Source organism: Aythya ferina (assembly GCF_964211825.1).
Source record: "Aythya ferina genome assembly, chromosome: 7".
NCBI classification, from domain to species: Eukaryota; Metazoa; Chordata; class Aves; order Anseriformes; family Anatidae; genus Aythya; species Aythya ferina.
Genome location: NC_140302.1, coordinates 848,655 through 866,399, shown reverse-complemented (window position 1 = coordinate 866,399; position 17,745 = coordinate 848,655). Strand labels below are relative to the sequence as shown.

The 17,745-nt window shown below is 43.0% G+C and overlaps 1 protein-coding gene across 10 annotated transcripts in view; it reads left to right on the top strand.

The window, feature by feature from the left end:
* LOC311439579 (uncharacterized protein) overlaps positions 1-17,745 on the top strand; it is a 377,995-nt gene that overhangs the window by 264,134 nt on the left and 96,116 nt on the right. The gene's annotated exons all lie outside the window — the stretch shown is intronic.

Genomic DNA, 17,745 nt, shown 5'->3' with positions numbered 1-17,745 from the left:
CTAATTCCCCTCCAAGTCTCAGTTCTGCACTATCTAAGCACACAGTGACATCAGCTCCTGGCCCCAGGAGCAACACGCTTCTGGTTCTGGATTCAGGAGGAGCTGAAAGCTCAGACACCTCTGTAAACATTGGCCTTCTAAATGGCTTAGCTTTGACAAGTATCTGGGATTGCTTCAGTTTTCCTTTGTACTGTTTATCCTGTAATCTGGTTCTTTTATTCAGAAATATCTCTAGAGTTAATTCTTATATCACATTATAGGAATTTCCTGAGAAGTCAATTTAGGTGAAACTTTTTGCTTAAGCAAAACTGTTTGTTTTCTTAGGTTCGACTGATTATTTGTTGGAGGCCAAGCGTAATTTGTCACATCTGTCTAAATCAATACGGATGTCTGGCTTTGTGAGCTCTCTCTTCATCAGATTTCTCTAAATGTGAGTTTGTTCCTCTGCAGGACTAGGGCTGACTTGAATGAGTTCCTCTGCAGCTCTGTGCTTCATATGGACTCTGCCCCTTAGCTGAGCTGCATCTTGTTCTACAACATTTGGGAAATTCCCTCCAGTCAAGAACTAGTTTATGCCCACAACGTGTCAAATAGGCGCTGGCAAGTATTTTCCTTACCACGTCTGAATGACCTGACAGATGGATGTCTTATCTCAAGAAAATACAAAATAAATCTTGCTGTGCAGATAGGAAATATGTCTAAAACCCATGTGCCATCCACAAGTTGATAACATAAGCTGTCTGCTTTGCCCGGTAGCAAGCATTTTTCCTCGCCCAGTGATTCTTAACTAAATGTGGACACTTTGAATAAATTCGGGGGTTTTAAAGGTTCGGGAAAATCCATAATTTTACATGTTTCTAGCAGTCCGCAGACTTGATAGCAGTTTTTCTCCTTTGCATGGAAACCTGCTTCTGTAAAGCTGACTCTGAAGAGTGATGAGAGGAAAAAATTAGATGTTAATCAGCTTCAAGATGGTCCCTACAATGCCCTAGCAGGCAGTCTTTTGGCAGTAGGCAAAACAGTGATGGAGCAAAATCACAGAGTCGCAGAATCACCGAGGTTGGAAGCGACCTCCAGGATCACCCCGTCCAACCTCTGACCCAGCACTGACCATTCCTCCACTAACCCAGATCACTGAGCTCTAAATCTAAATGTCTTTTAAAGACCTCCAGGGATGGTGACTGAGCCAATTCCTTGGGCAGCCCGTTCCAGTGCCTCACAACCCTTTCAGGCACTTTCTGGCACTGTGTCCCTGGCTCTTGGCATGCCTCTGCTCCCGTCGGCTGTCTGCATGGGGCTCCCACCTTCACCCCATGGCACAGTTGGGCCCAGGCCCCCTGTTGCTGGCTGTGTGAGGGACCGGCCTGTTTGTTACGGTGCCGATAGTACCATCTGTGTTGGGGGGGGTGAGGGCCCCTTTTCTGGGGCTGGCTCCCCCAGGCCATTTGGCTTGCCAGAGAGAAAGGCTGCCCCTTGGCCACAGGGACTGCCCTGCACCTCCCATCCTGTACCCTGGGTTTTTAGGCAATTTCATTCTCTTCTTTACGGAGAAGAACAGAAGCAAGGTGCATCTTTGGCCCTAATTCCCACGTGTGCTTTGTGCTCTGAGTGAAGAATTTCCTCCTCACGTCACGTCTCATCTGAATCCCCCCTCCATTTGCTCAAGGCCGTTATTCCTGGTTCCATGGCCACACTCCCTGATGGAGTCCCTCTCCAGCTGTCTTCTAGGCTGCTTTTATGGGTAAGGTTAGGTGGCAAAAAAACAGGACCAAGCAAACTGCAGCCTCCTCTACCTTGTTGCACATGAGGTACAATCTGAGTTACGTGGGATATGCCAGTCAGAACTTCTAAACTGTTTGCAGAGGCCTGCGCTAGGTTGACTGCTTCCAAATGGAGCCTGCTATTACTTAAACAGCTTGAGCATGCAGATAATCCTGACTGTGAGAAATCATCTGTTGAAGCTGGAACCTGTGCTAGGTTGTAGCTTTATGCTCTCCTTCAACAAAGGTATCTTGAGTTGTTTACAGTCCATAGGCTTGCTCACTGATGTAGAGGTATGTGAACACTTCACTGGATCTGGACCTAATTAAGCAAATTCAATTTGTTTCTGCCTCTGGCTTTTCTGGCTGATAGTTATATAGTAATTCATGTGGACTGTCTTCCAGTTTGTACTCGTTTCTGAAAAATGAGATAATTAACTGTTTTTGTGTGTTCATTCAATGCAAGCAGAGTGTTTCTTCACAAGACCTACAAAGACATACGGGGATGTTTAATGTAGCATTTTATATCTGACAATAATTACATGTTACATATCACCACCTATGAAACAATCAAATAGCTGTCAATGAGTTCATCAATTTTTCATTTATAATGTTGACCATTTTGGTACTTGGTCTACCTTAAGCAAAGCCCAACAAACAGTGTGTTGGTTAACTGCCTAGGGTACGCTGCTGCTGAGCTTTTCTCTCGTGTGGTCCCTTGTGTAAAGGTCAAATATACCCTGGTTTTCAGCCCTGTAAGTAAAGAAGGAATATTCTATGGCAGGAAGAGTAAGCATGTTTTTTTTTTTTTTGCATGTCTGAGGGAGGATTGGTTGCTGAAATGATGTCCTAATGAAGAAGCTTTAAGGGATGAGTCATGTGTGCTATAATGGGACACACTAGAGGTGTCAGCATGCAAATGCATACATGTATGTGAGCATGCAAGCACCCACTGGTGCCATACACAAGTTGGTCAGTGAAACCAAATATAGTATGAAACTCAGCATCAAAAATCTTTTTTTTTTTCTGGACAACGTGCTTGTTAAGGACTCTGATTATAGGCTGTGTTTTGATATTAAAAAAATATATATACAAATACTTCATTTACACCAGCACTTCCCTCCTCTCAGACACCTTCTGTGCCTGATATTTCATGAACAAAATGGTTTTACGTATATTTGGAGATGTGAGTGGCTCAGACACCCTTTCCACCTTCTCTCTCCGTCTTTAGACAATGTCTTGTTAGTCTTGGAAGAGCTGTATCAGCTTTCTGAGCTCCCTTTGGCTGGGTGTAAGGCATTCATGGCAGGCTCAGCTGTAATGTGATGGAGAGGCCATGCTGTACTCTCAGGAGGACGGGGCTAATGGAAATCCAGCCAGCCCAGAGAGTAGCTTGATGTAAAACACTTGTACAGCACAAAATGATTTCACATCACCTGCACAGAGGGCTGTAGAAGTGTATGCTTGAATGGTGCAGGATGACACCAGAAAAAAGACAACTGTGCACCAAGGGCCCTCAAGGCACAGTGAAGCCAGACTTCTTTTGTTTCTGCGAACAAGCAGGTCTAGGCCACAGTCAGCAATGCAGGTGCATTATAAATAAGTGTCTTCATTTAGCACATTTATACTAACACACTCCACAAAAACTGCAGTTCACTCAAATAGCTTTGAAGCCAACTCTAAAGAGGGATTTTCCTTGTCAGCTGTCTTGGTGTTGCTGTGAAGCTAATACTGCCCAGCCATAAAACCCTATGCTGTAGCTGTTCAGATCTGGAAATGCAAATCTTGGCTCTTTCTCCCTTTCCTTTCTGTAAGGAGGAATGCCCAGCTCTCCCTGTTGCCCACCACATGGCCCCTGGGGCATCTGTACCACCACCTCCCAGCTCCAGGCTGAGAGGGTGGTCCGTGAGATGAAGAAATCTCTCCTGGGAGAAAAGGTCTTACTGGTGATATCAGAACAGGCTTCTACTATTTCAGCTTTGTCTTATCCTAAAAAATGAGATGGCTAAAGGAAGCTTGGGCTATGTAGTGTTTTAGTCAATATTTTGCTCAAACTGTTCCTCAAGCGAAGTAGTAGTTGCTACAGTAACTTCTGTGTTCTGCCTGATTTAGTGGCAATAAGCCTCTTTGTCCTTAGGAGAACAGATGAGTAAACTGGAGTATATGTTTCTCTACCAGTGGTAGAGTACATTTCCATTGTACATCATCTGCTGGAGTAGCACTTTGTCTTTGTGTCACAGCTTACTGCTTTTCTAAACTTCTGTATTGCTTCTTGAAATTCTTTACTTCTGTTTTATCCTTGTGTGCTTTTCTTTCTCCAGATCAGATCCTGAAATGATATGGTGCAGAGGCGTAGAAAAACTCTCTATCTTATGAATATGGGACGGCATTGCTGTCTTGAAAAAGTAATATAGTTGGTGCACAGGAAGATCAATGATGTTCTCTGGGTGGGTGAAGAGATTTCTGTGAACTGTACCTTGAAAGTACAAGATGAAGCAGTGCCTGTTAGTAATTGAATTGGATGAAATGTGATTCATTTGTTGTTAGATGCTTGCTGGAGCCCTTGCAAACATACTTCTTGAGGAAGTTGTACTATATTTCTCTAGTCAGACCCGTAGGTATTGAAGGTTTAAGGGATGTTTGATCTCTGTATTGCTTTATAAACAATCTACCTTCTTGTGAATGTGACTTGTTTTGTTTCTGTGGCAAGCAGCAAGCTGGCAACGTTATTCTCCCTTTGAAAACTCCTTGCTGGCATCCCTACATGAAGAAGAGTTCTCAACCAGTTGACCCAGGTAGAGGGGTTTAAAGAAAGTAATGAGCAAAGGGGAGGAAAAAAGATGTTTGAAATTTGTTTTCTAAAGATCCTGTTAAAGTTGGCAAGATCATGATTTGTCAAAGTTGCAAGGGGGAAGTTCCAGTAACAGTGTAAGAGGTGCATGTTGTCCAGAAGTGAGTCAACTGTCTAGAAAATACCAGTGAAAGTACCAAGGAAAAATTGCTCTAGTTATTACTTCTGAAGAATATAAAGTTTTTGCTATTGTATTTCATGCATTGATTATAATTTAGTTACTCCTCATGCTCCATCTTATCTCTTGTGGACACACAATCCACTGTTTTGGTTTTTGATACCTTCCCGTGATCTGGTTTCTCAGGCATACTGTCTACACCAGCTCCTTTTGACATGCTTCAAACAATCAATTATTAATGTAACTTTACCAAGTAGGCGTCTGTCACTCTTTACATTGTCAGAAAATCGCAGCATTTTACTTGCTCATATTTCCCTCTACTTGCCTCACTTTTTGAATCTGAGGTGTTTCTGGATAATGGGTATGGATGTTTAGAATCCTAATCGTGACCCTATGGCCTACAACACACGCCACACTTCACCCATCTGTTCAGAATTGTTTTGTTGCATTTTCAGTGCTTTCCATATCAAGCACATGCTGCTTGCCATTCTGCCATCCTTCTCCAAAGTTTTCCTGCAGAACATTTCCGACTTCCTTCCTTGTCAGCAGGAGGACCATGGCTGAGGGAGGTCTTCCCAGGAGCTGCTTCCAGTCAAGAAGCTCTGAAGCTTCTTGCATCCTCCATGCAAGCTGCAGTTTTCCTGTTGGCTGCTTGTCCTCAGATTCACAGTAAAATGTTAAAAATTCTGAGAAGATGGAAGAATTATACCTGATGTGGTGGAAAACTTCATCGGTCAGTTCCCTGGTGCATGTACAAATATGCCACATCAGCCCAAATGTAACCAAACTCACTACATCTCAAACCTGTTTACCTTAACAGGTCAGAGCCTGAGCACGAGGTGAGATTTCTGCTTTGGAACTTCTATGGAGGGATTCAAAACAAAATATCATTGCGTGATGAACAGTAGTAGCTGGATCATTATAGACACATGCTCTCTTATGGGGGGAAAAAAAGGGTGAGAAATCAAGTTTTAAACACATCAGTGATGAACCACTGGTAATGTAATAGTATCAGTTGGCACAAGCGTGGTTAAAGCTGGATATTTGCAGAGTATAACTCAAATACTTTCTGATTCCTGAAAAGACTCATCTTTTATTTGAGGTGTTCTCCATCACCACTTGGCAAACATCCCTGGTGATACTGGGAGTCCAGACTGGTAGTTCAGGTACCGGAGTTAAACAACAACAGCCCAGCAAGTGCTCCCTGGTATTTGCAGGGACAAAATATTTGAATGCATGACTTTTTTGTGCAGTGTTTTTAGATATGAATTGATTTATTATGTCATAGCAACATCCCAACAGGTGCTCATCAATTTTCAGATACTGCTCACTTTATTAATATTTTCCTGGTTGTTCCTCATAAATTGAAATTCTTTCCAAGTAGCATGTCCCAACCTTTTTTAATCCTTTCGTATTTTAAGACATTGTGTTCTTTGACCTTGTGCATCCATTAAACATTAGGTGTGATCAGTATATATGTGGAATATTCACCTACTGTGATCTCTGCAGAAGCATAAAGCAGTTCTGTACCAACAGAAGTCTTGTTCATGTCTCCATTTCATTTGCATGTGTAAGCATATTTTTTTTAATACAGCAAAAGTGCTACGCTTGTAATTTACCAAAACCCATCTGTGAAACACAAATCATTTCTGCATCCTCAAGTTAGTTTCTCTCCAGAAGCTCGCATTAGAAGATGCCCAAAGCTAGTGACTGCAGACAACCTTACAAACCATCACAGTGACATAAAGTCAGTAGTGCACTGCTCACTGTGTGCCAGTCCCTGTACAGGTGTTTTGTGGCTCTAAGAGGTAAAGGTCAAATGGCTTGGTCACTCCCTAAATGTGTGGTTAGCAGTGCAGTTGAGATGGAAGCTTTGGAGGGTTATAATAAAAGCCTGCTTAGCTCATCCTGTCTTCTGTTAATGCCTGTTTCTGTCGGGTGTCTATATTAAAATAGTGTGGCTTGAAAAAGAAACTCTGATATTAGTTTAAATAGGAGAAAAAATGCAGCCTCTGGATTTTTATCTGAAAGCACTGCAGGGGAAAGCTGTGCAGATGGGCACTAACTGATCCTGTCCTGAGGCAGGTGGGTCGGCTTTCAGAGAAGTCCGCCTAGTTTCTGAGACTGACTGGAAGGGAAGAAAGAAAAGGGTATATATAGATCGTGTGCTTTGTGGCTTTCTCACGTGAACAGGCAGAAGAAAGCCAGACAGGTGACTGAATACCTGAGTTTATCTTTGTTTTGTAGAAACTAAACTTTCCTGAGGGAGGAATTGGGGAATATCTGAGACAACCAGCAAGTGCCTAAGGATGAGAAATAGCTCTTGCTTTTGGATTAGAGTGCTGGAAGGCAGGATATGAATGGGCAATTTGGATTAGGGAAGAGTTCTTAGAGTAATAAGAACGTGATGAGGGCAGAGGAGGGGGAAGAACAGGTGTAGCTAACATTACCATCAGCTCTGACCTCCATCTGACAAACCTGAAGCACTACCAAGAATTGCATGTGACAACTGACCAAGATCTGGACAGAGTTCCCAGGAAGGACCTGGCCAGCACCCTTCCCAGCAGGCGTGACCTGTGTCACAGGCAGGAGTGACCTGCACGTGGAAAAACACTCAGCCTTCAGTGTGAGTCGCCCCTGCTAGGGAAGCAGGAAAAGCAGAGCACGTGGTTCAGACAAACTCAGCAGATACGGAGGAAGAAATGTTTTTTGGCTACAGAGCAAAGCAAGGGCACAGGAGAGGGAATTTATTTTTTTTTTTCAACCAATCTATAAAGCTCTCAACTAGTGTGAAGGCGAAAGCAGAGAACATCCCAGAGATGAAAGATAGGAAAAGTTCCACTTGTAGCACAGACATTTCGGAGGGGTGGTAGGGAAGTTGTTTCCTCAGCATAGCAGGGAACCGCACTGATGAGTACAGGGGGATGCTCCTGTCTTGATCCTGTGGCACGTGCATCACTAAATTGGCAAGGGAGTTGTGATTCTTCTGGGCGTATACATCTGGAGCAGCCTATGTGATCCCTGCAATAGCACCAAGCACGAAACTGACTGCTCTTGAGAGTAAGGCCCAAAGTGAAGGAGGCTAATGAAATGAAGGATGTATTTTGAGGTCATGAGTGGCTATTTTAAGACAGGTAGATGTGATAACTTTGATATTCTAGATAAGTAGAGGCCATATGCATAAGTTGATGAGAAGGATGTGGTAGTATTACGAAGGAGTAACTGGGACAGTGAAGACAAAGCCTTCTGAAGAAAACTAAGATGTTAAAACAGGGTTAGAAAGCAAAATGCTACAAATCAGTGTTTCAAAAGCAGCAGCTGGAGGAGCGTTCTTGCAAGAAGATTGTGACGTGGCTCAAGAGATCTGATGTCAGCTCTGCTGTCCTTAGCTCTTGTCACTGGTTGTTGGAAATGTCTGTTGGGGGCAGTGCGTATTTTGTAGCTGCACAGTTAAAATATACCTCAAAACTCACAAAAACATTGTGTACCCTTGGCTTTTATGTTGCTAAGATCAGTGTTTGATCTTGATGCTACAAAGGTGAAGCTTAAGGTGCAATGATGTTCGGAAGAGACTTTCTGGTAGCAGATGAGCTCCTGCAGTTTCAGAGATGGGAATTAAACAGGAACAAAAGATAAAATACAGAAAGCTCAAAGAAACAAGTGAATGAGATGCAACAATAACTGTTCTGTATGAAGATGTTACTGAAAGTGGGAAAAGAAATGGGTCATTATTTGTATAATTACCCTGCAAGCAGCAATGCAGTCAACACTTCCTGTACTGCACTCAGACAAGGGTAATATTCATCAAATGCAGTGCTGTTTCCATTGTGGCTGCTGGCTCTGAAAAATGTCAGTGGTTTGTAGTTCATCCTCCCATGGGCTAGCAGAAAAGCAATCTCTTGGCCCAGCAAAGCATGTTCTGAACAAGGCTACGGGAGATGTTCAAAACCTTCCTGTGGTTTTACAGAGCATTCAAACCTCACCTGTGCAGGCAGATACACCCACAGAGCTTGGGCATAATGCTGAAATCAATAACGTCTGTAAGCATCTCCCCTGATTCCCAAAGTTACAAATCACTGCAGAATAAAAGGTGGTTGGATGGAGAAAGACAGCAAAGGTCCTGCCGTAAGAGAATGCCATAATGCTGAAATATTTTAACAGAAAACTTGTAATGGGTCTGAGAAGCTCACCTAGCTGGGGTTGAGTAACTGAGCAGCAGAGGACATGTGAAGGTAGATGGGAGTGCGCCGTTAAGTGACACTTCAGACACCTGAGGATGGAAACAATGGCTTGAGGTGCTGAAGCTGTGGTGAAGAGAACACTTGCTGGGATCCCAAGAAACCATTAATGACCCCTGTGCGGAGAGAAGACACCACAGTTCCAACTCCCACTGCGTGATCCCCAGGTGCCACGAATGGCCGCGTGCCCAGCACCAGCAGCAGCGCTCCCGGTGCGGAGGCGCAGCCCAAGAGTGGGAGCCTTGCGGTACTTGTGTTAGATTAATGCACGCCTTCATTAGTAGTGGCATCTCCTGCTTGCCCGTGTGCCAAGAGTGGATGTACTATACTTATGCCCACTGTGATAACTTGAAATTAATGCAATCAGGCCCTTGTTTTTCTATCTCAGCTTCAGATCAGCCCTATTATGTTCAATAGCCTGGCATCAGCTCATAACTGCGCTCAAGCATCCCGTGAGTTCCCACCCAGCTATATTTCCAGAAGCTACAGGCAGCAGTGGAGGCTCTCGTGGGACGTGGAGAACTTGGGGCCCAGGAACTGACTGACTAAAGCATCTGCATTTAACTGTTAGGCTTGGTGCACTGGGTGTCCTTAGCTGTCAAAAAAAAAAAAATTAAAAAGGAGAAGAAATTCTGTTCAAAAGGCGGTTGCATACAGCAATGTCTGACTTTTTTGGGGGGGGGATGCAAGTAATGTATTTTAAAGTAGTGATGTCTAGGAAAGCAAATTCTGTTATTAGGGATAGTTTTAAGAGGTAGGGGTTGAAGTGTAGATAAGAATCTTGAATTATGAGATTCAGATATTTCTAAGCTCTTAGGGCTCCAGTTAATAGGCTTATGAATATTTATTGATAGCCTGATAGATAAAATGAAAATTTACTTGCTGCATCATGGACAAATTCAATTTGAAAGATCTCCTCCTTGCAGTTTTCTGTTCGTGTGTACTAAAATCATCTCCCCCTCCATCCCATAAATAAATAAGTGAACGAAAGGGCTTTCCACTTCACCAGTACTGTTGAGGGTGTTGACAGAAGCAGCTGTGCCTAACTGGAACGGGGGCAGCATTTGGAGACAAGAGGCCTCTTCGGAGGCTGGCTGTGGGGAAGGAAGCACTTCTGAGCACTCCTTCTCTTTTGCTTGGCCAGCTCACACTGAGAGGTTCAGAACTGAGGTTTAAAGGAGAAGGGGACTGTTGGGAAGGCAGTGGGGAAGTGGCTAATGGTGTCAGCGGCTGGCTGCGCTGCAAGTGCTGTACTCAAACAAGGAGAGGAGTGGAGAGGTGGAAATTAGACCCGGTGGAGATAAAGAGAGAAGACCCCGGCAGTTGAAGCATATTTAACCTGGAGACTTAGGCTCCCTCTGCCCTGTCATCGGTTGCTGCTGTTTTTGTTCATAATGAGCTAACCCGCTGTGACATGTCAGGCTCTTACTGTCTTTTTCCTTGCCTGGCCTTTGAAGAGAAAGATGCTTACGTACTAAAACACCCCTGAACAGAGAAGTCCCTATTTTTAAGTTAATGCTCACAAAATTTTGCAGACTGCTCTATAGGCTGAAGTTTCTGCAGCTGGGTGGTTTGGGCATGGCAGCAGAGGGACCTCTGCACAGGAGCAGATGATGCTTCTGACCCCGAGGGGTCTGGTTTTGTCTTTTCCCTGTACCTGGTATACTTATTTTGTATTTATTTCAGCATTTCCATTTTCCTATCAGAAAATCTTCTGTGTTCTCAGTTGTGATTTTGCAATTACCTAAAGCCACAAAAGTTTCCTTCATTCGGTGCCTGCTCCTAACCAGTCCGTGTTGTGTGTCAGAGACACTGTATGACACAACAGGAGTTAACTGCTTCCTGGCATTTCTTTCAAGCTCTAGCAATTTCTATCCAAACTAAATTTAGTATTATTGGCAACCAACCTGAAGGTAACGGGAATAGTTTCAGGTATCAATAAGCACCCTGTGTTGTATTTTGGTGTTCTGAGACGCAGGGCAGGGGAGTCTTTGGGCAGTCATGTTTTGTCAGAAGGCGATTCCATTAGTTTCATTTTTGTCTTTTCTCGGTGGCTCATTTGTCTTCATTTTGTGTCCTTTTTTAAAATGTCTGGTATTTCCTGACTACCAGATCACCTCCTGCATGTGCCTACCCCCTGAGACTTTTATAGGCATTGTGCAGAGTGGGTGTCAGGACTCTCTTCTGAGATGTCACAAGTGCTTTTGACCATTGTTTCCCCTTAGCATCTCCCACGGCATTGTTTTCATTAAATCTCTTGGCTAGTGTTGTTATCCATGAGGTAGGCTATTCCCATTTCTGCAGACCCTGGCTTCAGGCTCCGCAGGTGAACAATTTCTAGGCCAAATCCAATCTTTTCATAAAGACCTAGTTCTGAGTCCTGTGCTCTTAGTGGAGAGTGTCCTGTCTCAGTCCAAAAGTACAGACAAGTTTCTTATTAAAAAGCTGTGTAGGCTCTTAAAACTATAAGATGGCTTTCTGAACTTCAAAAATCCTTCCCAGTTGTTTTTTTAACTCTCATTAAAACAATTAATATGATTTAAAACAGATAAATGTAAAGTTTATCTTCTTTATCTTCACAGTCAGTAGTCCTCAAGGTCTGATAGCACGGTGTTACGTTACTGTTATGTCAGGGTGTCACAGGATCACACGGTTTGGGTTGGAAGGACCTCAAAGCCCCCCCAGCTCCAGCCCCCTGCCATGGGCAGGGACAGCTCCCCCCAGCCCAGGCTGCCCCCAGCCCCATCCAGCCTGGCCCTGAGCACCTCCAGACATGGGGCAGCCACAGCTTCTCTGGGCAGCCTGGGCCAGGGCCTCACCACCCCCTGAGTGAATAATTTCCTCCTAACCTCTCATCAAAATCTCCTTCTTTAAGTTTAAAACCACTTCTTGTCTTACCATTGTCTGCCTAAGTAAACAGTTGGTCTCTATGTTTTTTTATAAACTCCCTTTCAGTGTTGAAAGGCCACAGTGAGGTCTCCCCGGAGCCTTCTCTTCTCCATGCTGAGCAGCCCCAGCTCTGCCTGTCCTCAGCAGAGGATTGCCCTCTGAACACCTCTGTGGCCCTCCTCTGGAGCCATTCCAACAGGCCCACATCTTTCTTGTGCTGGGGGCCCGTGACCTGGTTGTCACATCCTTAATGAGTGTGCTCCTTTTCACTGCCATGAGGCCTGCTTTTCAGGCCCTGCAGAAGGTCTTTCACCTTCTCTAGACACCGTCCTAGTTGAAGAGTTTTTCTTCCTTTTTTGCTCAGCTTTGGCAGAGCTTTGAGCTGCTCTGGGTTTTTGTTTGCTCCCATATGGAGTGTTTTCCTCTGTTGTGCTCCTGGTAACAGAGTCAGAGTGCCTAGCAGAGGCCTGCTTCAGTCAGTGCCTGATCAGCAATGTATAACAAGAACTCTGCAGCAAAGCAACCATGTCCAGCTGCCTCTTCCCAGAGTCATTTAAAGCTCATTTCTCTGTAGCTGGCACAGGGAGTTGGTTCAGGAGTCAAAGCTGGGCCTTTGGGGAATTGTGGGGACGGGGAGCTGTTGGAGGCGAGCAGAGGTTCTGTTTGGGCAGCTAAAGAGCTAACGGGCCCCATGGGGAGCTTACGGGCCCTTCAGCAGCGAGGGACCATTCCGACTTGTTGCTTTATTGGCGACCTGAAGTCATTTATCAGCTTAGCATTTCTTTGCAGCCTCTTCATGCTGGTATTGACTTGCTCAGCAGGTGGAAGGAGCTGGTGTTCCTGTCACAAATATCTTCATATTTACAGCTTCAAGTCATTCTAGCAGGCTTTAAAGGGATGCTTTTCTTTCCCTGTGTGGAAGGCCTTATTCTCCAAACTGACTCATGAGCATCTGAGAACCAGGGTCCCACGTCTGACATGAAGTCCAACCAGTCAGTTTTATTTCAGGTCAGCAGAGCTTCTTGGGCTATCGTCTGTAGATGCACCACTGACTTTGGGTCTTCTTGAGAATAGGTTGCAGACCTTGTAGGTCTGAAGTACTGACAAGAATTTGCTTTCTGAGTTTGAAAATAAAGCAACAAAACCCGAACCAGCAATCTTTGCCAAGGACTGAATTAACACCAATAGGAAACACCTTCTGAAGAAGGGCTGAGACACTGGCAAGACAGCATGTGCAGGCCTGGCTCACAATCTCGTATGTTGGCTTGTGCAATGCTTGTAGTGCATGACCACTTCATGCTTAGCGCTCTCTTGTGCTGCCAAATGCTGCTAGTTAACGTTCTTCCTTTTCATTTAAAAAGACATCAAATTATATATTTGAATTTATAATCTGAATGTTAGTTCATCATACCACAGCCTACCTCTTGTCTACAATGCCTAGTCCCTAATTCATAACCTGGAAAGAATTGGAAACAGTGACCTGAGGCCAAACCTTAGAGAACAAATGTGTTAAAATAGTGTTTTTGCTGGAATACACAGGGGAAAAAAACATAACTTTTATTGCCATAATATCTCTTCAGTAAGTGCTCTAAGTTTTATCCTGTCAGTTCCTACTGTTATGTTTCACTCTGAAAGAAAGGAAAAATATATTTTTTTTGTAATTAAATGAGAAGTAAAAAATTTTATTAAAAATTATTCTGTTACATTGTTGTGTAACAGCTTACAATCCTCTAGCATATGACAGTGTTTACAAAGAATATTAACAGGTAAATATTTTTGAAAAGCATAACTCCACAAAACTGAATTTTTATGAAAAATCAATTTCTGTATTGCTGTTTAACAAACCAACTACTCAACCATAGTTATTTGCACATGCAATTAATAATTACTTAGTGAGAAAAACGTTTCCTTTAGTGCAAGTATGGAAAGCCGTGGCATTGTTCTGCTCTGCCTATACTTTGCTGCCTGAAATATTAGTTTCCTACAGTTCCACATTGCAAGAAGACATTTTAAGCTTGCAATCTGCATGCAATCAAAGGGAAAACCCTGATGGGAGCCAAGTACTTGCAATAAATTAGTAGCTTTATGAATATTTGAGTTGGTTGCACTCATGGAGCATCCTAGTGGGTCAGGTCTGCTGTTACTGTCACCGAGGCTATACAATTATGCTTCTCTGTGATGCCTGAGTACTGTGAGAAATGGATTTAGGCTGGCTGGAGGCAGGCTTCCCGTGCACAGATTATCATTCTGCATATGGAAGTAAGGGAACATTAAAATAGGGATAAAGAATGTTTTCTGTTAAATTATAAAAGAGAAGCATGCCGTATGAACTGCTCTCCTGTAACTTTCACTGTGTATGTATATAATGAAATAATGCATGTTAATCCCCAGGAATCAATCAGGAATATGTTAAAAAATGTTTAACTGATGTCTTCCTGCTGTGGGTGGCATTTTTTAATGTTCCAAATACTCTGGATGTATTCTTCCAAAGGGATATGACTTGAAAGTATAAAAGCTGCGAACTCAACGCACTGTCAAAAGTATTGTTTTCCAGGTTAAGATCCTCCTTTCACCTAAGAAGCTCTGAGCAATTTACAAACAGGACAATTTGTAAGGTGTGAAAGTATTACCACATCACCTAGAGCAACACAGACGGCAAGGTGCCTTGGCCACCATTTAAATGCAACCTGACCACAGCCACTCAGGAGGCTGGTGATGAAGCACAGCCTTTAATGCAGCTCTCTGACACTCCCTGGGCCCCACTGAAGTCCTGTTTGTTACTCACAGAGATCCTAAGTTAAGTAGTCCTTCTGTAACTGTGGTAGGAGAATTGTGGTATATAGTTTAAGGAATAATGGGGGGGAAACAACTTTATGAGCTCTCTTCTATGTGTAGAAGAGCTCCAAGAGATGATATTCTTTTCTCCTGAATATTGGACTTGTAGTAATAAAGTGTTGGAATGTGTGTGCAGTCTGTTCCTGCCACCATTGCCATCCCACACTGCTTACGTGGCAAGTCTACGTGCTGATGTCAGTAAAAGAAACTTCTGCAAAAGAATTGTATCTTTTAGCTTGCTTTGAACAAACTGGCCGCCACCTTTGTAAGTCTCTCTGTCTGGCAGGTTTTGTTTTATCCTTCTTCCCTAAAGCTACTTACATTGCAGCTTCTAAGCTAGGTAGGGACATGCATAATTCAAAAGGTTTCGTTAGAAAATAGATTCTAAACACTTTGGGATAGCTTTATTATGAGCACTGGAACTCCTATAGTAACATGAAGCAGTGTTTAGTCTGCATAATGCTACTGCTTTAAATGAGAGAAACAGGCTGCCTAACTTTGAGATCCCGTTAAATCTGGGACTTTCTGTGGAACCAGTCTGCCTGGCAGCAGCGTTGTAGTCTGGTTCTGAAAAACCTTGCCAGGTGGCTCTCTAGTGAGGGAGGAGGAATTGCCAGCAATGCACAGATAGTTTCCTCTGTGACTTGTCTTAAGGAGATGTGTACATGCAAGCTTCTGACCACTCAGGCATTTACTTTGAGAGATTTTCTTTTTTAGACACCCAGCCTTCCCACCGAAATTCTCAGATTAATACTGAGGCAAAATGAGAAAACATGTTAACTGCCAAACAGGTTTCCCCATTCTGTAAACCCTTTTCCCAGAAATCTTTATTAGCCAAATCTTCTCATTGTAGCAGAACTTTACTTTGTATGCATCTTGACACATCCCGTTTTGACAAAGGAAGCTTAGCTCTAGGAAGCATCAATAGAAAAAGCAAACCCATTATTGGGATTCTAATTAACAATTTGGCGTTCTATTATGGAGCTGGAGGTGTATGAAATTATGCCCCAGGAGTTTACCACCGCTGGGAAGGGTGATGGATTCTGCTCCTGGTAGAAGGTAATAGATAATACACTAAGTAACAGAGGGATGGTTTGTTTTGTTCACACTAAGTAAAAGACAAATTTCATCTTCATTTTAATTTTTAGATGAGAGGCAGCACCACACAGAGGCACAGCTGCAAATCTCAAACTTCTGCTGCTCCATATTGGGACCCCAAATGAAGCAGAACGTTAATCTGTATAGCAAACAAATGACTATCATTTACATAATTACATTTAGTCACAACTTATAACATATTCATAAGCACAGGGGTGAGAATGGTGCACTTGCTATGTGAGGGGTAGAGGTAGTGGATTGTATTGGGCCTGGCTAGGACAGGAGGAGTAACAAATAATTCGTCTTCACATCAGAAAACTCAGATTTGTGATCAGAGTCCAGCCATCAATTAATTGTTCCTCTTCATCTTTTTATATGCATAGGTTTTATTTCTGTGAGTGATTGTGGATTGAGGCTTCATTTGTGTAAGCATATGGTGATTCCTAAGGTGACCCTTTGGAAAAAAAAAAAAAAAAAAAGGGAGCAATTTCTCTCTCTCTCTCTCTCTCTCTCTCTCTCCAGAAGTGCTTTCCTTAACTCGTGATTTCCTTGAAAATAAAGTGAACAGAAATCATAGGGACTTCCAGAAAATCTCTTATTCTCTAGCTATAGCTGTAATGAATTCCATTGTTCTACTGCCCCTGTGCTTAAATGGGAAGGAGTAAAACTTCCATAAAATGTTTAAGTCCATGCCTGTTTCATTCGCCTGAGGAGTATCAACTAACAATTTTAAACATTGTTTATCCCTCCTTGATCGTCTTTTCTTACCTTTTTCCTTACTCTTCTTGGTTTTCTCTCCTTTTCTTCCTCTTTCACTCCCCAGTTTTCCATTGATTTTACAAGTCAAACTGGAAAGCAATCATCCCACCGACTGTTATAAGCAATGGCTCCTCTACCAATTCCATCTTACATTCCCTATTTCACATCGGTTCCTTTAATTTTGACATCTTTTGAGCTGCTGGACATCCAGTTCTGAGATGTTCTGTAATTAATTTCAACTGTTTCTCTCAGGGGTTTAGACTTCTCGCATAAACATGTCACAGCACCAGCTCCGTCATTCTGAAGAATGCACAACTCAGGTTTTGGGGAAAAGAGAGAAGGAAGCCATGATATAAAAAGGACCTGACTGGTTTAATCAATTAACTTTAAACCAAAACTACATGATTCTACTGAAAACAGTCTTTTTTCCCTGGAAGTAACAAGTCTGTCAGGTAACTCTGTACAGAGAGGAATCAGTCTCCTGTGTAGTGTTTTTTGGCTGTGATTTTTGTGTGTGTTTTTAAAGCAGCAGATCAATAGCACAGCTAGGAGCAGTGGGATTCTGCCCCTGCTTCACATCTCTGCCAGGAAGCTGGGTCAACAGCCTGCTTGGAGGCGGCGAGGGCAGGCCAGGATGTCTGGGGGCTCGGTGGCAGTGCAGGATGGTGAATAAGTAACCCTGCAGGGAATAAGAGCTACTTAAAAGGCTCTGTATTACATCGTCTTGGTTTAGGCTGTGCGTGACTTCACATATCTGCTTTACAAATCAGTAAAGAGCCCTAGATGTAAATGTATCCCCATGGCTTGTGCTGCATTTAAACAAGAGGTGAATAAGGGACGTGACACTTTTATCCTCTAAATCAAAACCTCAATCTGAATACGGTTTTGGGAATGTTGCCCGTCATGTGTACTGGTACTCCTACCACTAGTTAGCTGCTTGTAGCCTTTAACAGTCTGAGCCATATGGCTGTATTGCATTCAGATGTAATGCAATCTAAGAAATCCCAAAGAGGACCTTTAATGCAATATCAGTGTTCATATTCAACTCCCACCTATTTTATAAAAATGTAAATGTGATAATTTTTAGAGTAATTTTCATGAAACTCTTTTGCATTCTTCATAAAATCCAATTTGATGCATCACAATTGTACTTCATGTGACTTCTCTATTTTCAGAGATTTAAAAATCCCAGAACTC